Below are 9,655 nucleotides of genomic sequence, written 5' to 3'. Positions count from 1 at the left end.
GAGATGCGACACCATTCAGAGGCATAACATTATCGTCAAAGACCTTGCTGAGCGCGCATCTATTGCAATTCTACGAGAATTACGGTCCCTAGAAAAGCAGGACGGGTCTGTATTTCCTTTGAGTCATTTCACCTGATAAGAATCACAAGGGATCACGAGTCAGAGTGGAACAATGGAACTGCATTTCCGTAATCGAAGACCATTATTTCTGAATTAATACTTCATGCGAGAAATGATACATTTTTCATTCGTCTGTATGTTCGCTGAAGGACAATATGACTCAATAGCTGCCAACAGTGCTTGCATGACCAAAGAATATTATTCAAGCTTAATCTCCTCTGTTGAGTCGTGGGGGATTTTTTGGCGCGAAATGTGTGGAGATCTCTGCAGAGAAGTTGAATACGAGAGATCTGCGTGGTTATTGAACTTTTATAGCATTTGTCTATAGTACTGATGCCGATATGCACGACTGAAGGACGAGGGTAATGGTAACAATGTTTGAAAGAACGTGTCAAAATCTACATATTACCCCACTTTCACAGAAAATACTTTCTTCGGTGTTTCACCTCCAAGTGTGGACATTTTTTAATCTTGTTAAAGCCAAGTTATTTTAACAAGGTCAACCCCCCACCCCAATGCATTGCTCACAACTGTATTCTCGTGTATGTTATGGTTTCACCTTGATGTTCACCACCTCTCGCTTTCATTTCAGCTTCACATTAAGACACGGATGTCTTCTGCTTACAATGTTGAAACATGATGCTGCTGCTGCTGCTGCTGCTGCTGCTGCTGCTGATAATGACGATGTGGAGAACGTAGACGATACTAATGACATGAACATAAGCGCTGAATTTTGATATTTGAACGATTAAAAAATCCTAATCAGTTCAAATCGTGGTAATTCTAGAAAATGGTGACGACGACAGACAAGGTGGGAAGTACACGTACGATGGTAACGACATTGGCAACATGCTCTCAAATGGTCCCACAATCGTCTTAACCTGAGTTCTCTGAAAAGGAACGAACGGCAAAAAAAATGGTTAATAGTTCCTCGTAAGTTATCTATTTCGCAAAGGGTAAAAACTACATTTTAAAAACGGGAATTATCCTTGTTACTTTCTACTCTTCGTATGTAATTGGAAGTAGAAACTTTCCAGAAGTTACAAGAGGTGCTTTCTATTTAAGTTTTGTTGCCTGAGACATTAAAGATGATCTGAAAGTTGCCTATCAAGAAAAAAGTAGCAGTGAAAAGCTTCAACCAGATTTATAATAACAATTTTCAGAAAACATGAGCCATATTCGGTCATATTTAACTTTCTTTATTTTTGTTCTATCAAACAACTACATTTTTTCTCATCTTCTTCCTAACGTACAAATACAAGGTGATCCTTTCCAACATAACGCACTGTGTCCAATATGCACCGTGTCATTGGCGTCAAATGAATTCTATAGAAGCGGTTTTTATTCAGTAATTCAACGCCTTCTGCCCATTATGCTACATATGCAAAGTAACGAATGAACAATTGACAGGAAACATTATCAGCGCACACTGCATTAGTTACATATCATTTATATCTTTTTCACACTTCCATTGTATTGAATAAATACACCGCTAATGATCGACAACAACGGATATCATCTGTTCTCATCATCTCTATAAGTTTCCCTACAGAGGGTGAATTGAAGCACATACTTGGCAGATATTTCTCTGTAAACTCATTTTCTTTAAGTTTGTTTCAATTGCAATATACCATGAACACGATTGGAACTAATTTGGGATAATTGGATGGTGAAGTAATGTCGATTTAATGTACAAATGTCATCTCATCTGCTTTTCTTTTTATATTACACCACTTGTTTATAGGAGTAATTTGCGATATTGCTACATTCAGCTATGTGGCAGCTAACACTTTTGAGAAATTTGCAAAATATGAAAATCCAATTATCCCAAATTAGTTCCAATCGTGTTCATGGCAAGTTTTCCATCTGTTTCCATACTTAAGAGGTGTGATGAACAGCGCAAACGAGCAAGCATTTGTAAATGTGGAGTGATCTTGACGAATATTCAACATTTCCTGTTTCAGAGAAATCTTAAATTATTTTTAACATTTCAACTTATGAAGCGTACAGACCTCGCTGTACCACTCACTACACAAACAAATATTTATTTTTAGTTTGTAATAAAAGCAGCAATGAATCTAACATCATCTTCCATATATTGGCGATCCCGTACTTCATGCAAGTTTGTCAAATACAACATGACGCACTCATGTCGGTATAGACCTTTGATTATATTTTCCAATGTCGTATAACATATCTTTTTTTTTTTGAATATTTATTTTGGAGCAACTTAAAAAGCTTTGTCCAATACCTGAGAATACAATGGATACCTGTCACATTCTTAAGCACAGCAAGGTTTGGCGCATTACTTAAAACATCTGGAAAATAATGCGTATGGCAGTCAAACTATCGAAATCTTCCAAGATATTCATATATCGAAGTCATGCGCACTTCAACACCGACAAATGAATTCCAGTCAGCAATAAAATTTTCAGTTGTCAATAGCAACACGGAACACAAGTAGAGTACTGTCTCTGTCGACGATGTAAACACGGGTCATAATTACGTGATTGGGTCGGACAATAAAGCGTACTTCACAAACAGAAAACGGGCAACATATCAAAAAGTTACAACTGGTAAAGCTTTAAGGAAACACTGTCATTATCTGCAATGATGTGAGTCCTCGGGCCGTGCGCCGGCCTCTTCTGTCCCTTTGGCCGTGCAGCGCCAGCGCACGGCCAGAGGGCTACTATTATTGCAGGTGAGGGTTATACAGTTTGACTCAAAGCTTGAAATAAGCCTGTTTAGCATCACTCCAATTCTCTTAGCGATGTATTAGAGAATTTATGAACCCTTAACAGTAGCGAATCTTTGTACCCGCTAATGCAGTAACAGATTATGTTGAAATTCTCAGTGGTCAAAATATAGATTCTTTGAACGAAATACACCGTGTTGGCAAACAAATAATAATGTAAAAATACATAAGAAACAATTTCAAGAACGTTTACCAAGGCGGAATTTCTAAATCTTGAAGCTATCAGAAGAAATTTGAAAAATCATGAAAATGATTCTCTCGGTCATGTTTAAAAACCAAATAGGTGAGCTTTATGAATCGTCACGAACAAATCGCTCCAAAAATTTACAAATGCAAATTTCATCATTAGTGCATCAAAATGAAGTAAGTAGGCCTTATCGTTAAGAAACTACATCTCAAATACCAGCACAGTAGTAACGAAATAATGTAATTTGCAAATTATGGAAAGACCGTCTCAAAATTTACATATGCACGTTTCATAATATTTGAGTTATATGTAGAAATCTGCAATGCCAATTCAATTGAAAATCTGTCAAAAACACCGTTGTAGGAAAAGTAAATTAACATGATTGGAACTAATTTGGGATAATTGGATTTTCATATTTTGCAAATTTCTCAAAAGTGTTAGGTGCCATATAGTTGAATGTTGCAATATCGCAAATTACTCATAAAAACAAGTGTGTAATAGGAAAAGAAAAGCAGATGAGATAACATTTGTAGATTAAATCGACATTACTTCACCATCCAATTATCCAAAATTAGTTCCAATCGTGTTAAATGTGTTTTGACCAAATGCAAGAAGATTCTTTAAAAAAATACACATGTAAATTTACTCTTCACACGGACACCTTAAATGAAGTAATTACTAGGGACATAATGCCAAATGGGAAAGTCATGAAATATAACATTAGAAAAGTAGATTTTAATTTGAAGTTAATTCAACAGAAAAAAACTGTCAAAGGTTTGCATGTGCAATTGTTATACGGATTTGACACACCTTAGGGTGGCCGTCCTTAGGATTCTGTATGCCAAACACTAATAATACCCGATATGCAGGTTTTGAGTAAACGATTTTTACAGTTTCTACTTGCATACTTTTGGCAAAAGCACGAAAACTAAAACTGACAACGCTGATCCCCCTTTACACCAAATTTCAAGGTGATCAATGCGTCTGTTTTCAAGATTATCTCGGTGGACTGACATCCAGACATGTACAATGAGACATGCGCCAACAGATCCCAATTGCTCAAGGCGTTATTTGGACGATAGGAAATTGGAGGTCACAATCACGAAATATTATTCTCGCGATCAGAAGACTGAAAATTACTTATAAATGCTTTCATTTTTTATTTATGCGTGATATAGGCATACTAGAGAATGAATTTCTCCGCCCTGAGATTATTGTTGTCATATATTTGATCATGGCAAGTATTACGTCACGAATGATTTCACGCTCAATACAAAGATTACGGAACTGGGGATATTCCCATTGTGGACGAAGATTCAATACATTTACCTGCAAGTTTTTTTATTATGTGTGATTCTAAAATGTGCGAGACTATTTTTCATATAATATAATCATAAATGGTAGCCAATAATCTCGTGGTTAAACTTGTAGTTGTCAGTAGTTTCTCGATTCATCATACTCCTAGATTCAAAATTGAGTTGAACACACATTTCGATAATACTGACGTTGAAATGAATTTTATTGCAAGGGACCGGGAGGGAGTTAAGTGTAATTAAGTATAAGCGATGGAAATCTATCGCTTGAATTTTGACTGTGTGCTGACCAATGGTGAGATTGCGCATGCTCGATGGTGATTCTTTTTTTGGTTCGGAATTCAGTGCTCGATCATTCCGATTTTTAATCGAAACAGGGCCAAAGCATTGTTGAAAAGGAAAAAAAGAAGAATAATCAATATCATCAGAACAGATGATGTCTTAGTTCAGAAACGACTTTTGACTGGTATAGACACCTCTCTGTTTCCTAGCAACAGTACGGTTAAAAGCCCTTATATCTGTGACTCTTCACAATGTTTTCATGATTTCTTTCCAAACTAATTTTATGTCATATTGTAATTCTTCTTAAGGTATGTGTGTCTGCTTGTATCATACTTGTTAAAGTTAAAATGTACTTAAACTTGTACAAAAATACGGTGACCTTGGTGCACCCACGCCAGATTATAGCAGCTTCATTTAAAATATTAACATCTCATGCCTTTTCATTAAAAGTACACAAAACCTATGGGATGGGTTGACCCTTCTGTGTTCATTGACCAACAACGCAACAGTTTATTGTTTTAAGCAGTTATTTTTCCAGTTTACAAGAGGTAGGTTTTAATGGGGACTGCCTACTGGTGAAATGGCGGTCAGAATTTGAATCTACCTCTGTTTTCATGTGTGGGTCAGCATCGTGTGGACATGTCAACACAGCTTATACTGCTAAATAATTGCAATTTAGAGCAAATAAACGTTCAATTTGATGATATCTTGGGAAAGAAAAATTGATAATCCCAGGTTCTCGCATTAGCAAATGTGTCAATAGCTCATTAACAGTTTGTCATTCTTTTGTTTTCCATTGAATATTTTATCAAGTACATAATATTTATATTAGATAAATCTGATAATTGAGTGGGGGCTTTAAAGACAGATACTAGAGCCTTAACCAATCAACGGATGCGAGGTCTCTGCGAGTTATTCCATTGCCATGTACGCCACAGTGTCTGTGTCTAATTTACAAAACGTTCGATATATTGATATTAATGGCATACATGACAACTCACACTCTATAACATTGACATTCATAAGTTTAGCAAAACTTACATCGTGAATAATACATAACAGATATGATCGGCTATGTTTTAATGTTTGCCGGCAGCAAACTTTCTGCACAGTGAGTATAGCAGCACTCAGGAAAAATGTTTTTACGAGCGAATAGTATAATTTACATAATTTAAAGTCTGTTACTCCATCGGGGAAAATTGCATATTGTGAGACTACGATCTTTCCTTCAACCTGTCATAGAGGGATTATTAGACTGCAGGACTTTAAGTTGCTTTCTTCCGATCCCGCCAACTGGTACATTTCATGAATTTCTCAAAATCATCACAAAACATGTTTTGAAGGCTGATATACTGATTTTTCTTATTTTTGACCTTGACCCAAAATTTGGAGGGGAAAGAAGAGCTGTTCGTTACTGCCCTCCCACTGGCATACACGAAAAAATGCCCTCCCACTGAATTTTGATGCCCACTGCCCTCCGGTATCTACAGTCTGCCCGCTCCCCACTCCCCACAACAATTCAAGCTCCCCGCTGCCCTCTCCCCACTAGGCCCTCTCCCCTCTAGGCAACCTAGATTAACACAAAACCATGCCAGTAGTTAGCAGTATACTTGGAACATTGCTCCCCTCTAAGTTAGGCGCTTAATTTCTGCTCAAGTTCTATCAACCGCGCCGCTTTCCCCTCCCTCTACGTATTTTCCGGTGCCCACTGTCAAAAATTTTCTCCCCGCCCGCTGAAAGTAATGAAATTTCTTCCCCGCCCACAGTAAATATCGATATTTTCTCCCCGCCCGCTGATTAGTTTTGTAATTTGCCCGCCCGCTGAAGAACTTCGCACGAACACCTTTTTGCACGAACAGCTTAGTTGGCGGCACCTGAAGTTGCTTTCTTCCGAATCCATATAACTGGTAAACTCTCATTGTCTCGCTTGTCTTATCTCTCAGCGTATACTTCCTCCCTTAGGTGGAGTGACTCCAGCGGACGATGCACGCTCTGTCGAATGTAAAATCATAATAAGCCAAGAACTTTTCATTACCTGAAACCTTAAATATAAAGATGAAAATGAATGGACGTAGATGACAATGAAAACGGCGATGATGATGATGATGATGATGATGATGATGATGATTATGGCATCTGATGTGACAACAGTGACGAGTCAAGAGGAGATGGGGTTTACAAATGCAACGACGGTGACAGGACATGCTGTAAGATTCAACTGACATACAATCCGATGGTATATAATTATGATGAAAACCCCCACCCGCTGAAGAATCCGGTAAACTGTTCTCATTGAACTGTTCTCATTCGCAGAAGATTAACATTTAAAATATGTAGACAGCGGGCAGTTTCCCTGTTACCTCCAATTCTCATTTGCTAATTCTACTCACAACGTTTTAGAAAGCTGCAGAAGGCACTTGAAAGTCCAAATGCCTGATATATAAACACGGAACGCCGGCGGTGATCATTGTTGCAGCAAGCATGACGTGCTTTAGCATGGAAACTGTTACAGTCGATGGGCAATAAAACATGAATATTTAGTCTACGTTCCTTTCTTCCGACGCTCTCAGTTATGTATTACAGCATTTGTCTCGTCGTTGAAACATAAAAAACAATTTAGCGAATATTTGTGACAGGTTTTCTATATCTCTGATCGAGGATAAATTTTATAAAATTCTTAAGAAATGATGGCTTCTCACGGTGATCGTGCCTCGAAAATGAAAGATTTAAACTATATCAATTCTCCTATCATCAAAAATCAAATAAAAATCAGGGTATTAGAGACACAGATCACACAATATTTACCGATATTTGAAATTCAAATTGGCCGAACCCTTGTGTTATCTCCTGGAATGGCGAATAAATTCCCGATTTTCACTAAACGAAGTCGGTGAAAACTATTAATTCCCATGAGCTTCAAAATGAGCTCCCACAAATGGTAGACCAAAAGAATATTGTGAACGTGCTAGAGTCTGAATACCTGTCCCCAGGGCGCGTTCTGAATGTCTAAAAATAAGCAACATGATAAATGGACATTAATTCGTGATAAAAGCCGTCGTTAAGACAGGCGCATTGATAATGATCATCTTTGTGAAATTAAGCTTCGCTATTCCTGGACTAGATTTCATTCTTAGAATTGTGTAATAAGCACGGACTATCATTCCGTCATGGGAATGATAATGTTACAGATACATGCTCTTAGAGATGTGTAATTTGTGCGCTATATATCAGAGCTTGAATTCCTTTGTTATTAGATTATTGTCGCCATGGATATGAAAAGTAGCAAGCATTACATCAAAATGATTTAATACCCAAACACGGAAAGATACGACATACGAGAGGTGATTTTTCATTTGGGACAAATGTTCCAAATATTTACTTAAATTTTCAGATTATGTGAAACTGAAACGTCGGCGATCACTTTTCATATGATTATTGATAATATTTTTGCGTGTGTATCATCTATAATTTCTTGTTCTATTCACAGAGGTATGGTCAAATACCCACTCTTTCACTTTCCGATATACGCGTGTGTTTTTCAAGTATCGCCAGTAGATGTGAGGTTCTGCATCACAATCGACAACAGCAGCAACAACAACAACAACAACAACAACAACAACAACAACAAAGTATTATGTACACATGAAGGCGCTGTTGACAGGCTAAGCACTTGAATACTGAATGTTCCAGCACACTTTTAAAGAGTAGAAATAAAACTTACACAATACCCTCAAAAAGTGATAAAAATTACTCTGTTTACACAGATATTCTATCTTGAATCATATAAACTATGTCCTCGATCCTCCTTTCTGAGACAGAGAAAAGTGTAACAGAGTTTCTTGGCCTGACAATCTTAACACCTGACCATTTGTGTCACGCCTATTTATTAATATTGCAACCGCAGTGACGATTCTCACATATAAAAAAACTGTAGTGTTTCACAACACTGACTGGCTGTGACTGTGAAGCCGAGTAATCTCAATGCATGACGCTGTTCACTTAACTATAGGGGAAGTCACTCAATATTCATGTTAAAACACGAAGTTCTTACCTTTCATGTTTTGTTCATTTGAGACACCTGCATATTGTTCCAGTCATTGTCTACAGAAAAATTAAAGAGCTTAGGGCTTTCCGAGTTTTAAAACAGACCATAAGCGTGGTACTGCTGATGTTGACATATACATGATATAAATCTAGATAACAAATATCTGCCTTTTAGGCACAAACATACTTGAGAATATAGGTCACTCTACCACTTAGATCACACTTCACCGTAATAGCAAGCACAATTTGCTAACTGCAAGGCGTCGCGTGGCAAAAACAGCTTAAAAATGTACAGAGTAGAATGATCTTGAAGAAGCGCGCTTGAGTGCATGTCCTCGTAGTTGGCGTCAAAATTCATAGTTCTGTATAACATGGCATTTTATGAATTTTTGATGTATACGTGTCCCCTCACTTAGGGTCAAAGTTCACAGCTTTGCGAAACATGGCATTTTATGAATCAGATGAATTTTTAATGCATGCGTGTCCCCTCATGGGGGGGGGGGGAGGTTCAAAGTTTACAGCTTTGTAAAACCTGGCAATGTCTATTTTTGAATTTATCATGTATAACCTTACAGATTACACAGATGTAAAACTCTCAATTATTTTGAGAGTCTCTGCCATTCATTCAAAGCACAACATGCATTACCATACTTTACCTTAAGGAGTATGGCCACTTAGAGAAAATTCTTTGTTTGCCGTCCTTAGATTTTGAAAAACCTACCAGCCAGCCAGGGGGAAAAACAAACACAGACCAAAAACACAAGTGTATTAACATAACTAGTGTTAACATTGTGTTTGTTTTGTTAATTTTCTCTTAAAACCTATTAGCACGCGGACGGCATACAAACAATTTTATTTAAAGTGCCTAAGGTGACAAACATACAGAAAAAGGGAAATATTCCTTCTGGAAAATTAACCAGAAGAAAATACAGAGAGATCTGAGTTAAATCAGAG

This window comes from Ptychodera flava, chromosome 14 (assembly GCF_041260155.1).
Source record: "Ptychodera flava strain L36383 chromosome 14, AS_Pfla_20210202, whole genome shotgun sequence".
NCBI classification, from domain to species: domain Eukaryota; kingdom Metazoa; phylum Hemichordata; class Enteropneusta; family Ptychoderidae; genus Ptychodera; species Ptychodera flava.
The sequence above is the reverse complement of the archived record's forward strand: the minus strand, read 5'-3'. Positions refer to the sequence as shown.